General features: G+C 33.5%; 1 long non-coding RNA gene across 2 annotated transcripts; it reads right to left on the reverse strand.

The window, feature by feature from the left end:
• Positions 1 to 13393: 13393 nt before the first annotated feature.
• LOC104646989 (uncharacterized) lies at positions 13394 to 17301 on the reverse strand. 2 transcript variants are annotated; one of them, XR_741165.4, is made up of 3 exons: positions 16991 to 17244; positions 16515 to 16617; positions 13394 to 13615 (listed from the first exon to the last, which is right to left on the reverse strand). It is a non-coding gene; the product is annotated as an uncharacterized lncRNA (long non-coding RNA). The 2 variants fall into 2 exon arrangements; XR_011220703.1 differs by lacking the exon at positions 13394 to 13615 and adding an exon at positions 15699 to 16164 and having other exon boundaries at positions 16991 to 17301.
• Between the last annotated feature and the right edge of the window lie 235 nt (positions 17302 to 17536).

The following is a 17536-nucleotide window of genomic DNA, read 5'->3' on the forward strand; positions in this document are numbered from 1 at the left end:
ACTAAAAGTAGGCCTACCGACCTAAGGCACATACACATGAAGGAGGCCACCACCATTAGGTCTATCATTTCAAGGTATAAAGGATAGATAATTGATCTTCCTAGGAAGATCCACCACCATTAGGTCTACCGCTCCTACGTTCATTATTTCACAAAAGAAGGAGACCACCACCATTAGGTTTACCGCTTCAAGTTTTACATTCACATTTAGCACTTAGAGTCCTCACGAAAGGCTACCACCATTAGTATTACCAATATAAGGTTTAGCCTAGATTACTTCAACATTCTTTAATATATATAGAGGCTACCAAAAATAGGTCTACTAATCAAAGACATTCATTTAATAACGAGCAAAGAGTCTACCAATAATATGTCTATCAATTTATGATCATTTTGACATTAAGTCAAGATATATTCAATATTCTAGAAGAGGATGCACTAGCCTATCAACTCATGATGCACATTCACCTTTACATTCATTTATACAAAAATAGGATGCCTAATCCTACGAATCCAAGATACACATTCACATTCTATACAAGATCATCATATTACTACTGGAATCAACCTTATATACTTCAACACATAATCACCTTAATTTCATTGAATTCACATTCGTATAGCTACCAAATAAGCACCTCAAACATAAGTGGATTACACATCATTATATCACAATTCTATATTAATTCTATATTAACTTGAAATTAGGTAAACTTGTTCTTTCAAGTCTATAATCAAAATTCATTAATTCACCAACACTTAACCATAATTAGACACAGTTAATGATACAAATCAACAATCTAATTCAATTTACATATGAATCCATCATCATTCGTTCATAATCGACAACCTTCCAATCAATTTAGGGGCTTAGAATAAGACATGGGTTCTTGAAGGAATTCAATGTAAAATCAACTTAAAAACATCAATTAAACCTTAGTTCATCAATATAATTGCTTTGAAAATGTTTTAACAAAGAATTCATGCTTAGATTAGAAAGTAAGAATTAAAATCATTGAAAAGCTTTGAAATCAATTTTGAATTGACTCCTTAATGATGGATCACAATACATTCTTATATTAAAATTCATGAAAATGGAAGAAGAATCTCCTTCACAAACCCAACCCTATCTTGATCTTGACCTTGAGCTCCAATGGAGTTTCTAGAGAGAACCTTCTTGGGTGGGAAAGGTTTTGTTTTATTTTTGAGAGTTAAAGTCTAAATGGGGTTTTTAATATACTTAAAATACCTAAAAACACTTAAAATAACCATCCATTCACTTAATTATCCAAAGGAGGAATTTACCAAACCACCCTTGGCTTGCCCAAGTTGCACCATATTCTTAGGCCCAAACCATGCCCATTAATCCACAGACTGTGGATTTGTCTATTGATTGTGGATTGGGTCTGTGGTTTTGTTCAGATGATTAAAAATGAAGTCCTGATCCACTCCTAAGACCTACAGAATAGAGATCAATCTACAGGGCGTGGATTGCAACCGTAGGTCACAATTTTTGACAAATTTTTGGGACTCTCGAGGAGTCTTGAAGGAGTCGTACCAAGACGTTTAACTCCTAAAAACATGATGTTCTAAGTACTAGATTCACTTCTTCCTATTTCATTTTTAGGTTCATTACATATATTGTAATTGATCTGTAACTCTGCATTATCTGCTTACTAAGTCGTGGTTCTTTTTCCATAATTTGTATACTAAAAGTACGCGATACTATAAGTACACTATGCTTTTATAATAATATTTAAATTTCTCTTTCTTTTTTGAGAACATGGAATCTTCAGGCGATTGCTTCGTCATCTCAACTATGAGACCTCTATCATCTAAAATCCAATGGTAACTTACTTACTACGGACTGATACATATAACTCTTTTCTTTCTTTATTTTGCAGTTGCATGTCAGGCCTCAATCCTACAACCTGGATATGGCTTGCACTCGAGAACCATTGTTGGTCCCCTAGAGAACCCATGGCCTAGCGCATTACTCAGCAGAAGACTTATTAACAACCCATGTCATGGATCACTACTCAGCGAAAGACTTATTAACAAATAGAAACTTCAAATGCAATGATTAACTCAACTTTGCCTCAATAATAACTTAACTCAGTTAATATATAAAATGTTTAATTTTACATAAGAAATCAAGAATAAGGAAACAATAACTTCAACTATTATTATCTATGAAGCCTTTACATGCTATAATAGATGTTGGGACTAAACCTATAACATCTTTAAAAAATTGAAATATACATGTGCAACCCTCAAGAAATCAAAGAGGATCATAAAAACTAATTGGAATGAAAATGGTATCAGTGAAGTGCATGTTGATGACCATGAACACCCATATCTACATCATAAAAATATGTAGGTCGAATGACGTCAAGACATTAAATGTAGAGTATGTAGGGGGGAAATGAGAGCAATAGATAATTGAACTAATAAGCTTGGAAGGAATACTTGCACCAATTCAACTCAATGTAATGAAACAATGATAGATACAAGAATTAAAACTATAAAATAGAAGATAAAACTCAATAATTTATAAAAATATAATAACACATTCTTTTCTGTTATTTGGGATATTCTCTAACCGACAACTATTATTATGAGCTATATGTTGATATATTGTCTCTCCACGCTGCCAGAACTATCTTGGGTATAGATTACCTCACCTTAATTGATTCACTAAGCTATGATTAAAAGCAATAATGAATTATCTAAAAATTATGATTTTTTACCCATATTAGCATACATAGTTTATAAGGATTTTGAATTGTCTCAACTAATTCCCATATCGGTGCTCAAAAGATCCTTTTAAAAGAGATGATACTCCAAAACTTCCTCTGCACTTGTAAACTCATTTTAAAATCAGTGTTTCAATCTTTTAAATGTTAATTTATTAAGGATCGAAGATTAAGGGACCAAGTGATCCTGACGCACTGAGTGGCGTGGGTCACCAACCCCTATACTACAAGGTAGTGTTTGGGGTGCACTTCTGGCGTAACACACCAGGTACCAAACTACTAACTAGTAGTTTGGGCGATATGGATAGTACAATACACCACCCTCTCCTTCGAAATTTGACGAATATTCTTTCTCAATTTTAAGTACTAACTAATCTAGTTCTTTCATAAACCCAACAAACAATCAATTAAACCAACTCAAAATCTATCAAGAAACATCATTGATTCCCAAAATCCTCATCTCAATAACGCAAAACTTCCATCGTTAAAGAATGGGGCTAAAACTTAAGAACATCTTTAAAATCTCAATATAAACAATCCAATAGATGAATTCATGAATAAAATTACGTGATTGGCGTGAGGGTGAATAAATTCAACACTATGATAAGTGTACACACCTCAAAAGAATCCTTGTTCTTGGCAAAATTCTTCAATCCTTGGAAGAATGCTTGAAAACACCTCTTTTCCTTTTCTTGAAACTTATCCCTAAAAGTCTATGTGTTTAGGAATGTGGAAAAGTGGTTTAAATCATATTAGACCCTTAAATTGGGTGTGAAAAATGTCTAAGGCTTAGTGGGATAAGGAAAAGACCAAAAAAACTCTTTGATTAAACAGATGAAAATCCTTAGCTAGAGAGGCTCCACTGAAACCATCATGACTTTTTACTCGGAGCTAAGAATTTAGGGCACTTGGCAGCGTTGGAAAGAGGACCAAATAACATTGATTTGATACCTTATGGGCTACCTAACTCTTTATGTGCTAAAAGATATGGTCATTGGAGTCTCAGGTGTTACAATACCCCCTCCCCTTGGGTACATTCATCCTTGAATGAGTTCACATTAAACAAATCAAGGGTAGGAAGCATCTAACTACCCCAACCTAAACACCCAGCATACAATTTACATAATTAAAATATCAACTTAATAGTACTTTACAAAGAATTAGTACCTTAGTTTCAAATTTCTCCAGAAGGAAAGAGATATGTTCTTCATATCCTCACAAGAATACCAAGTAGACTCCTCAAGAAATCGATTTCCCTATTATACTTTGACTGATGCAACTTCCTTGGTCGTCAACTTGTGAACCTTACAATTCAAAATATGAACGTGCATTTTCTCAAAAGATAGATTGTCCTTAATTCCAATGTTTTCAATAGGTACAATAAGTGAGGGATTATCCATAATCTTATTTAATATATAAATGTGAATACTGGATATATTGTTATAAAATTTAACGATATCTTCGGCTTATAAGCTACATTTTTAGGTCTCTTAAATATCCTGCAAGGACCAACGTATCGGGGACTAAATATTTCCTTCTTACCAAATCTCATAACACTCTTCATGGGTTAAACCTCAAGTAGACCCAATGATTAACCGTACATTCTAGGTATCTTCTTCAAACGTCGGTATAGGTTTTTGATGACTTAACGCTTTTTCGAATAATTTTCACCTTCTCCATGGCTTCATAAATCAAGTCTGGACCTATCAACTTAGCTTCACCAACTTCAAACCCTCCAATAGGAGATCTACATCATCACCCATAACAAACCTCATAAAAAGTCATTTAGATATTACAGTGATAGCTATTATTGTAAGTAAACTCTATGAGAGGCTAGTGATCATCCCAATTACCTTTTACGTATATGACACATGCCCTCGACATGTATTCTAAGGTTTGCATTGTGCGTTGTGCTTAACCATCAGTCTGAGCATGGAAAGCAGTACTAAGGTTCACCTTTGAACCAAAACCTTTTTGGAAAGACTTCCAAAACTTAGTGGTGAATGTTGCACCTCTATATAAAATGATAGACGCATGAACTCTATTAAGTCAGACTATTTCTTGAATATATTTAATCTGGCATAATCTTCTACTGAACTAGTAGTCTTTATTAATAAGAAATGGGTTATTTTAATCATTCGATCTACAACCACCCAAATTGAATAATGTCACCTACGAGCTAGCCGCAAACCAATAATGATATCCATATTGATAATCTCCCACTTTCATTCCAGGAGAGTTATATTATGAGACACGCCACTAGGCCATTGGTTCTCTACCTTGACTTTTTGGCATTTTGGGTGCTTGGCAATTGAAATCTTTAATACATATCTTCATCCTACTCCACCAATAGAATTCTCTAGATTGAATAAATATGAGCCTTTTCTATGATCCTATCTTGGATTTCATCAACCCTTGGTACACACAACCTACCTTGACATCTCAATACACCATCTCCCCCTTGTTCAAAAGTCATTACTTTCTTTTAATGAACATTCGTTTTTAGTAAATTAAAACAAGGTATTTGTCTTGTTGCTCCTTCACTTAAGATACTAGTGATAATTCAACCCAATTCATCACCACCACTCTACCTTCATTGGAATTTAACATACAGACTCCCAAACGTGTAAGTCTGTGCACATCTTTGGCCAATTATTTCTTTACTTCCTAAATATGAGTAGCACTTCCTATAGACAATCTTCTTAAAGCATCATCAACAACATTAACCTTTACCTGGGTGATAGAGTATACTCATTTCGTAATTCTTGAGTAACTCTAAACAACTTCGATATAAGAGAATAAGCTCTTTGATACTGAAAACATATTGGTGACTCTTACGGTCAGTGAACATATCTACATGAACACCATAGATATAGTGAAGCTATATTTTTAGAGGAAATACTACTGCTGCCAACTCGATATCATTGATGCACAATGGGTTTACGGTACTATTGGTACATTTTACTTAAGATTTGTGTGTGTTTGAAGTTCATTTACGTTAGTTTTATGTTTGTTTGTTGTTGCTTTAGGAAATAAATCAGGCGTGAGGATTTGAGGAGATAGCTGAGGAAAATGCATAAAAGAGATACCTATGAAGGCATCTACGAGCTGTAGAATGAATTATGGTCTGTAGGTTAGGGTTGTGGGATTGCTATGCTAAAGGTAGTACAGAAGCTCAGGAAAATATGACCAAGTTTGGAATCACGAGGGTGACTTACCGGCCGTCAATTGACTTATGATCTATACTTCAACTTTGTAGAAGTGATCTGCGAAGTGGTTCAGGAACCTGATGCCAAAATAATCTAATTATGGAGTAACGAACTCGACTTATGGATCGTCATATGACTTACGGTCCATATTGTAAGATCATAGAAGCTGTCTGAGAAGGTCTAGATATCAAAAGATGGAGAATTTGCTAATTATGGAGCCACTACATGGACCTCCAGATCGTAGGTCAGCCTCATAGCTTGAAGACGTGTCCTGAAGTTTTATTTCCTTCTTTTGTTTCCCTTTTAATTTAGGATTTGTTTTCTATAAATAGGGGATATAAAACTCATTTTGGGGGTTAGAAACTATTATATTTTTTTGAGTTCTTGTTTTGGGGGGTTGATTCTGTGCAACATAGCAAAATAACAATTTCCAGATTTATTTGAAGATGTTGGTCTGCAATTTAAGTTGCATTTCCCAGTTTATCATTCTTAATAGGTAATTTCATGATTTATTCACCTATAAACATGAATTGTGTTTTGATAATATGGGTAACTAAAGCCACATCTAGGGTTGTGGGAACCATGAGCGATTAACAAAGTATGATAGTGTTTTTGCATGCATTGATAGTTCTTTCGTTTAGAAGTGTTTTTAAAGAGTGCACACGTTAGAACTCACATTGTTGCTACTTTCCAAACGAAGGAGGTAGTTAATAAAAAAAGAATTATCAACATATATTTAGTGTGATACTATCTAACGGGCTAGTGTCGATTTGTGCAGAGTAATAACTAAGACATACATCGATTGTGATATCTAATATGAGGTAAAGGTAAGGGTTAGTAAATTATACACACGTAGCTGGACAAGGTGCAGGGTGAAATTATTTGAATGTTAGACTAAGGTGCAGAGTGAAATTCTTTGAAAGCCAAACCAAGAATTTAGAGAGACATAACTTATCACTTTGCATGTCATACACTAGGAAGGGATTGTTATTGCTAGTATTCTGCGTTATGAGCTTGTGGGGAACACGTATACCCTAGTTCTTTCTCTCATCTTGATAACAACCAACATTAGCTTTTACTTATTAAACATTTGAATGATTTTTGGAATTTGTTTTAACCCCCTCCCCCTTAATTAATTTTTTCGAAAATACTTTGACTAAAAAGATATAATCTTGGGATAAAGTTAAGTCTAAACCATATTCCTTGTAGGATTGACCAAACCTACTAGTTGGATTCTTTACTTGATAACGATCGCATATGCTTCTTTAGGGAGGTGTAATTTGAGCGTATTCATCACGAGTCAGATAATTTTTCTCATGATCTTAAATTTTCTCGAGGCGTAGACTATAACATTAGCATTCCTCATCAATACACAACCTAGTATAACTCGTGATGCATCACAATATGCCACAAAAAATTTTTTACCCTCTGGTAGGGTCAAAACTTGGGAAATAGTTAGCTAGGTTTTCATTTCCTAAAAGCTTTTCTAACAAGTTTTAGACCATTGAAACTTAAAGGTCTTCTGAATAAACATCAACGGGGCTATAATATAAAAAGAATCCCATGACAAACCTTTTATTGTAACCATTAAATCCCTATAAACTCGTTATATCAGTTGGATATGTGAATCTAGGCCAGTTCTTCCCTAATTCAATCTTCTAAGTATCTAATCGAATACCTTCTTCAGATAAAATATGGCTTAAGAACGCCACAGATTCAATCCATAACTCATACTTAGAAAATTTAGCATACAACTCTCTATCCTAGAGAGTTTGGAGAACTATTCTGAGATGACTAGTATGATCCTCCTCATTCCTCGAATTAATCAATATGTCATTAATGAATACAATCACAAGCATGAGATATGGTTTGAATACTTTGTTCATAAAATCCATGAATGTTGCAAGAGCATTAGTCAAACAAAAAAACATAACAAGAAATTCATAATGACCATAACGGGTCTTGAATGATATCTTTAAGATATCACTATTTGTTTTACTCTTTACCTTGAAGTTAATCAAAAAGATCATCAATTCTCAAAAGTGGATACATATTATTCATGATAACCTTGTTAAATTGACAGTAGTTGATACATGTCCTAAGAGAACTATCTTTCTTCCTTTTGAGTAAGACCAAAGTACCCCAAAGTGATACACTAAATCAAATGAAACCCTTATAAGAATATCTTTCAACTACTCTTTTAACTCTTTTAACACAACTGGAGCTATTCTATATGACAAAATAGATATATTTTGAGAATCTTGAAGATGTCTATTCCAAAATCTATTTCTCTTAGGAGGGACTCCGAGAAGATCATCTACAAATCCCTCTAGAAACTCACTCACAACTAGAACTAACTCAAGAAGCTGTTTTCAACACATGAATCATTAACTTTGGCTAATTTACTACTTCAAAACTATTTTTTTGTCCTTAAGGTATGAGAAGAAGTGGCCCTTAGGCATTGCTGAACTACTCCTCCATTCTAAGACAGAATCATTAGGAAACTAAGACTTAACTAATCAAGTTCTACAATCAACTGAGGCATAATAATCATGAAGGTAGTCCATACCTAGAATAACATCAAAGTCCACCATGTTTAGCTCAATTAAGTCAGCCATGGATTGTTTGTGATTGAAAGTGATGGTATAATCACATTAAGCTCTCTGTGCCAGAATAAACTCACAACCATGTGTGGAAATACTAAAGGGCTCAAGAGGTCGTTTGGAAGAATATCAAATCTCATAGCAATATACGGATTCACAAAAGATAAAGTTCCACCAAGATTAAGTAATGCATAAACATCAAAAGTGAAGCATTTGATCAGACCTGTGACAACATCTGATGAATTTTCCTTCTCGTAATGACTTGTTATAGCACACAGACGGTTTGCACATCCTCATGTTCTTAAAGTACCTCCTCTTATAGCAGCTCTATCGATCAAAGCCTCGCTTGAAGTACCTCATCTTGGAGCAGCTCTATCTATTAAAGCCGCTTAAGAATATTGGACTTTGGTGCCCCTATTACCCTGCTTGTTATTAGGGCACTCTCTTATGTAATGAACCACCTGACCACACTTAAATCTTCTACCAAAGACATCATAACACATTATTGGGTGATTTCCAACCATATTTAGCACAATTAAGATCCAATTAGCCTCTTATGCCACACTACCCAAACATTAAGTAGGTCTAGATCTGGAATTTTGGGAGTTTTGATTCCTGAAATCACCTCTGTTCTATGGTGCACGTGCACTAGCCAATGATGGAGTATGTCCAGGTGGCCTTTTTTTAAAAAGATGACTGATTCACATTTCCGATATTCTGTTCTCCAGACTCATGACATGCTGTCTTAGACCTCTTTCTACGGAACTCTTCCCTAATATTCACCTTGTCGTCCTTAACCTGCTACACATGGATCATAATCCTTGCTATTTCCATGTATCCTATCAACATAGTCGTCTTACATTCCTTACTTTAAAACACAAACACAAACAGACTAATCCTACTTCTCATATCCACCACCATTGTCCATGCATAAAGGGACAACAAGGTGAACTTGAGATTGTACTCTTGTACACTTATGGACTCCTACTTCAGATTCAGAAATTCCTTCACATTTGATTTTATTAGCTCATGGGAAAAGATTCTCCCTAAGAATACAGTTTAAAAAATAGACCAACTCACTAGTAGTTCCCCTTCAGCCCGCCCAGTTATTCTTCCATTGGTCGTACCAAATCCTAGTGACACCCTTGAGTTAGTATGCAACTAATTCCACACGCTTTGCATCAGTAACACACATAACCTCAAACACCTTCTGCAGCTCTTCCATGAAGTTCTTTGAATCCTTAATGACGTTTGGCCTTGTGAATTCTGGAGGATTCATCCTTAAAAACTCATGGATTCTTGATGTATCTGCCACATCTTCAGGAACCACTCTTTGTTGATCAACTTGATTGGCCACAGCTTGACTCAACATCTTGATAACATCCTGAGAATCAACATTGGTGACCTATCTCTAAAGGGGTTGCAATTCTGGTGCATTGGTACCTCTTGGTCTTGTGGATCATCATTTCTCCTTGCAAGATGACTCGAGCCATTCCTAATAGAGGCATAATCTGAAAAAACACACGCAAGCACGAACTAGAAGAGAAATTTAATATAATTGGATTATCACACAAAAGTGAGTAAGAAAGAAGTGAAATAAATGTTGTAGTCTCCTAATTATAAATGTGGCGCGCATCACACCGATAACAAGGACTCTACAGACATGGGTTCATAAAACCCCTTGAACTCTTGAACATTGTACTATGATACCAAGTTGGTCATGCCTTGAGCCTATACCCCAGACGTGGATGACACTCGAGAACCATCATTAGTTCCCAAAAAAACTTTTGGTCTGCCTCCCTACTACTTGAAAGATTTACTAAACAAAAAGTAACTTCGAATGCAAAGATTTACTCAACTTTGTTGCACCAATAAATCAACTTAATAAATGTCTGAAATGTTTCATTTATCATAGGAGATCGTCTTAAAGTTTTCAAAAAAAACATCAAGAAGGAAACAATGAAAGACTCCTTAACTACTATTGCGTATGAAACCTCTAAATACTACGCTAGATGTCGGGACAAGACCCACAACATCTTTAAAAAACTAGAATATAAACATGGAACCCTCTGAAAAGCATAAGGCTCATCAAAACTGACTACAGTGCAAATGGTATCAATGAAGAGTCTATTGATGACCCTGAACACCTACATATTCATCATAAAATGATGCATGTCAAATGACGTCAGTACATTGAATGTACAATCATGTAAGGCGAAATTTGAAAGCAATAGATAACATAACTCATAAGGCTAGAGGAATACTCAACTCAATATAATGCAATGATGATAGATGCAATGGTTAAAACATTATAAACAGGAGATAAAACTCAACAATGTATTAAAATACAATAAAATATCTTACTCTAATTTGTGATATTCTCTAACCGACAATCATCAGTATGATCTATGTGATGATACAACGTCTCTCCCACGCAGCCAGAATTGTCATATACTTTGTCGAGGTATAGAACACCTAAATTGAGTGGATCCACTTAGTCATTCTTAAAAGCAATAAGGTATCATCTAAATAGTATAATTTTTTATCCATCTTGGCTTACTTGGTTTATGAGAATATTAATTTGTGTGAACTCATCCACGTATCGGTGCTCCATACTATATATATATATATATATATATATATATATATATATATATATATATATATATATATATATATATATATATATATATATATATATATATAAAACTCATTTCCAAATGTAAAAAACATAAGTCTTTCTCAATTTCAGGAAATTACTCAAAAGATCCTCTTAAGAGAGGTAATACTGAAACTTCTCTAAACTTGTAAATTCATTTCGAAATTGATGTATCTCTCTTGTAAAGGTAAAAGTATTATATACTTGGTAATACATAGCCTCCTTATACTCATTTTATAACGTGAACTCAAATATTCTCATCTTTATACTAATTTACTCAAGACTTAGTTCAAATATTTTGTTAATCAAAAAAGGTTCTAAACTATAACTCAAAATGTCCTCTTGAACTTTCCTTTTAAATTTACTTTAATTTAACGAATGTAAATTAAGGAATGTGATTAGGATATGTAGAAACTCTCAATGATTAGGGAAGACTTCAATATTGAATACCAAAGAGAGAGCATAGGTACGATTCGAGGGTACATACCAAAAGAAGGCCAGAAGAGTAAGAGAATTGGTGCATTGAGTGGCGCGGGGTGCCAACCCTTAAAATATGGAGCAGTGTTTGGTGTTCACTACTGGCTTAGTGATATAGGCCCCAAAATACTGACCAGTAGTTTGGGCACTACTGTTTGTGCGGCACCCCACCCCTATGCCCAAATATTGACAAATTTTCTTTACTCAATTTCAAGCACTTACTCCATCGAAAATTAAACGAGTTCCTCCAAGTCCTGTTTTATTCATAAACCCAACACAAAATCAATGAAAATCCACTCAAAATCTATCAAGAAACATTACTCATTCGCAAGGTCCTCACCTCAAGAAATCAAAACCTCCATTGTTGAAGAATGGGGCTACCACTCAAGAACTTCTCAAGAATCTCAATATAAACAATCTAATGGATGAATTAATGAATGAAACTACATTATTTTCATGAGAAAGAACAAACTCACTACTATGAGAAGCTTACATACCCCGAAACAAACCTTGTTCTTTGCAAAACTCTTCAATCCTAGGATGAACGCTTGAACAAACCCCTTTTTACTCTACTAGAAACTCAACCCTAAAGGTCTAAATGTTTAGGAATGTGGAAAAGCGGTATAAATCATATCAGACCCTCAACTTGGGTGTGAAACGTTTTGATTAGTGGGGTAAGGAAAACAATAATATATCCCTTCCTTAAACGGATGAAAAGCCTTTGCAAGAGAGGTTACACACAAACCGCCATAACTTCTTACTCAAATATCGAAATTTAGAAAACTTGGCGGCATTCAAAACATGATATGAAGACCTTTTATTTGATACCTCATGAGGCCACCTAACTTTTTATGTGCTAAATGTATGCTCGTTTGTAGTTGACCCAAAACTAAAAATAGATCGAAGTTTGAGGTGTTACATTGTATCCCCTATACTAGACTACTAGATGTTTTGGTACCATGACTTTCATGTATGAGCTCAAGCAAGCCGACAAACAATGGGATGCTAAATTTTACTAAATAATGTTCGCAAATGAATTCTAGATTAACGAGTGTGATAAATATGTTTACATTAATAATATTTTGAATCATGAAGTCATTGTTTTTTTTATATGTTTATAACATGTTAATAATAAGTGAATATATTGATGATATAAATGCTACTAAGTGCATGTTGTCTAGCAAGTTTGATACAAAGGACTTAGGAGATTCTGATTTGGTCTCAGGGATTAGGATTCTCAAAACTCCTCGAGTACTAGCCATTACTAGAAAATAGGACTATGGAAACAAGTCCAAATTCGTTGCAATAAGTATCCAAAAAGTTGCAATAGGCCTAATGCAACGGTTCATGAACCGTTTCATCAGCTCTCGTAGCAATAGACCTATTGAAATGGTTTTTTGCAACGGCTCATTTACAATTGCAATAGATAGACCTATTGTAACAGATTTTAAACCGCTGTCATAGTTCATTTATTGCAACGTTTATGTTTCTACTACAACAGTTCAAAACCGTTGCATATATATTATCTTTTGCAACTGCTTTCAGGCTACTGCAACACATTTTGTGATTTTAAAGTAGTTATTAAAAGCTATAGTAATGGTTATTTGAAGTTGTTGCAACAGTTCTTAGGTTCTTCATCAACAGTTTGGTGGTCTATCACAGTATTATTTCCTTAGAAAACAAAATGAAATATACTAAAATATATACAAACCACAAAGGAAATATTCAATAAGAAGATCATAGTCCAAATTATCCAACTTGTATCATCCTATATATAAAGTATAATATACAAATTTTTTGACATGTTCAATAGTAGGCATACACAACTTCGATAATAAAAGAAAATTTAAAGGTTTTCACTATTCAACCAATACGGTCTTCATTTGTTTCTTCTATACCTTCCTTTTTTCACCTACAAGATGAACAAAAATATGATCTATATCAGATTTGTTTATGTAAAAAGAACACAAATATCTACATTTGAGATTTTGCCTTTATCATGGTAAAATGACGAACTACAATTCCAAGAAGCAATTTCTTATAATCTTTTATAGCAAAATAAAAATATACAACTATCAGTTCTCCAAATTCCAATGTGGAAAAGAGACATAATATATTTTCAGCAATGTATATATATCAAAGAACATTTTTTTAATTTACTGGAAAAAGAATATCTTTAAAAACTACTCGTGACATGACAAGTATAATGTTACAAACTTCAAAAATCCTTCTTTCATTCATAACTTCTATATACTCATTCAAACTACAACACATAAATAACACTTCATTGACTCGATCTTAATTCAAATTACATTGCATAAATTGATGAAACATAAGGAAGAATAGATACTAAAATCCATGTTAGATATGTAGGAAACTGTAAAATCTCAAGCTTGTTTAGAATTATTTGGTATCAAAGAAAATTATCAACATCTAAATGACGAATTAGATACCAAAACAGAATTGCATAGAAACTTTGTATAGGTTATATTGTAAGAAGGGTTAATTTAGTGTGTTTAATTCGAATATTAATCTGATAAATTAAAGGTGGTTAGTAATAAACTCATGCGACTCTAGAAATAGAGTAATATACAAAATCATATGTGATATTATATTGGTGGGTATTACAGACCATTCATTTATCCACAATATACAGAAAATCAACCAAGTTTTTATAATCAACGTGAACTTGAGTGTAAGTTGAAACAGAGTTAGCTATCATTAGGACATCATATCCAGAAACTCAATGTCAATTGAGGAATATCTAATATACACAAGGAGCTATACAAAATAGTGAAGATTCTAAGTTTTATTGTCATTATTGAACCTAGCACAAATCTTACGCTCATGCATCTAATGGTAACTAATAAAACTATAAAATCTTTTCTTGTGTAAAGAGAATGCTACTTTCAAATCAAGTTTTTATATACCCACTGATAAGCTTGTACAGTCGGACGGGCATCACATGATGTTATGCTTAAAAGAAAACAAGACAAGTTTCTCCTTTGATACAACTTATGCGACTAGCAATCTCAGGCTTGAGAAATACGAAAGCATAGGCTAAATGTCTATCTATTACATAGTATTTATCCTAATTTTATTAGTATTTACTATTAAATCAGCTTTATTTATCATATTCCCTAGAATGCAAAGGCTAATTTTTCGAACTAATAAAAACATATAAAGTTGATATATTTGAATTGTGATTATAATATTGAATGAGTTATCTGACATTTTATTTTATAATCAAAAGTACATTTCTTAGCAAAATGGGATTTAGATGTTGTGCAATACCTTTAATGTGCAGAGAGGATCTTGTTATGAGATGTTCTTAAAGTGCAGCGACTGCAAATCATTTTGTTGTTATTAAAATCAAATGACACTTGTTTGACAAGAGGGATGAAGAATTGAAGATTTTTACACTTGTAAGGAAAACTAATTTCTCAAACTCTTTCAATGTTTCTAAATGGAAAATTAAAGTTGTACATAGTATTAACGCTGATAGAAGCAGAACAATTAGCAGACACATTCTCATTTAAATCACAAATGAAGACAATTCGTGAAGTTTGGTTATATGTTATATCAATACACTTCTAAACTTGTTATCATAAACAAATAATTTACTAATATTATGGTTGAAACTAAAGGAATCAACATCAAAATTCAAACTTTCTAGCTTGATATTGACATATTCAAAATAATTAATACTAACTTCCCTTTGAGAATCAAAGAATAAATCTTCAAATGAAAATTTGCATTATATATAACTAAGTTGCTCGGACTCGGGTGCGGGTATCCGAGACGGATGCGAATCCGAGAGTCGGATTGGGCGAAATCCAAATTTTAAGATTCGTGGGTGCGAATCCGAGTATGGATACGGGTGCGGGGATACGGCTAAAAGCTGTAACAATGGTTTCTTGTTACATGATTTATATCCTCAATTTTCCTTAAAATAAAATAAAAGCTGTATTGATTTTATTAACTTTAAAATGGAGTAAATAAAATAAAAGTTGTATTGATTTTATATGTGGCTCTTCCACACTCCAAATAACAAGTCAATAGTAAAAAAAAATTAATATTTAAACTTTTTCCAACTTCCAAGAAAAAAGTTGGTCCTAAAAAAAGGGCTTTTGAAACTTTCAATAAAAGTACATCTCTCTTCTCAACTCTTCTTCTTCCTCTTCTCAACTCTTCTTCTTCTCTCTTCTCAACTGTCAACTCTTTTTCTCTTTCGCCGGCGATGTCGCCGGCGACTTGCCGGCGTTGTCGCCATAAAAATAATTTTCTCTTCTCTCTTCTATGTACTTTTTTCAAGCTTTGTACTCTTTAAGTCGTCGGAAATTGATTTTTTCTTCCCCAATCTTTTCTCGGCTGCGGTCAAAGCGTCCGGATTCGATTGACCGAATCCGACACGCACCCCGCACCCGCACCCGCACCAGAGTCGTGTCGAGACGGGTTCGCCTGCAAAAATGAAGAGTCCGAGCAACTTAGATATATAAATAAGGTTTAACTTAACTACTAATTTTAGTTTTATACCTTCAAATATGATATTGAAGTCTATAAACGCTACAACAACATATTCATTACTAGTAAAACTATAAAAAAAATCCTACTAATGTTTACTCCGAGATAACAAATTTATCAACAATATAAGAACATAGTAATTTTTAACAAATCATCTGATGGTGTTAGCAATGTCAAAGTTGATACTTATCTACCATTTTGCACCAAATTTATGGGACACAATACAAGACTATGAGGTTTCAATAATAAAAGCATATAAACAAAATTTAAATGTAAAGAACTAATACCTTAAACGATGAGTAATCCACTAAAAATCCGCCTCTCTTTCTCGATTTGCTTCTTAAACTGCTGTCTCCGGGCAAAGCTCTCCAGTTTTGATAATTGGACTTACTGTAGAAGAATCATTAATGACCTATTTCACCAAATTTTATTTCCTAATTCCCAGAAAAAAAGGACCAAATTCGGTACTCAATCTGAGCATGGTGATAGGAGAATTAATACTTCAATTACGATTCAAATGGAAAATAAAATTCCCTTTCACCTCACTTCACTAATTCGGAGCTACGGGGTAGTTTGGGGCGTTCCCTTTTACCAAACAATTGCAAATAAAAACTGTAAAAAGATACATAATACAAAAATAAAAAATCAAAAGTTTTTTAGTATCTAAACTTGCAAGTTTCCTCAAAATACCATAGTATCTACCCAATACATTTGAAACCCTAATATCTGCACATACAAACTTACAAATATAGATGAAACTTACCTCTTTTCAACGACAATGATGACGACATGAGCAAAAATTGGATGCAAGTGCTTTGCTTCTGCGTGCTTTAACGAATAAGAAGATGAAGCAATTGTATGGAAAAAGAGATAAATGGATACAGGAGGTACAAAAATCCTGATTATAAAAGAAAAAAGTAGTGTAAAATATAAAATGTTTCCATATATATTTTTATTAATTAATTGTATCTATAGAGATAAATATTGTATCGAATATATAAGTGTTGCAATAACTATATGCATAGCAACAATTTTTCTGCTAATGCAACGTTTTAATTAAATTAATGTTCTAATAGGCCAAAATTCTTATGCAACGGTTTAAATCGTTGCCATTGACTTGTTATCGCAACAGTTTTTTACCCGTTGCAAAAAAAGTTGTTGCCATAGCTCCAATTTCTAGTAGTGAACATTATCTCAATCTCATTATATTAAAAGAGTATAATACAAGTTCAAATACTTGAATTTCAACGATGTCAAAAATTCAATTGATATAAGTGTTTCATTTCAAAAGAATGAAAGTGAAAGTGAC

The sequence above is a fragment of the Solanum lycopersicum genome, chromosome 4 (assembly GCF_036512215.1).
Source record: "Solanum lycopersicum chromosome 4, SLM_r2.1".
In the NCBI taxonomy this organism is placed as follows: domain Eukaryota; kingdom Viridiplantae; phylum Streptophyta; class Magnoliopsida; order Solanales; family Solanaceae; genus Solanum; species Solanum lycopersicum.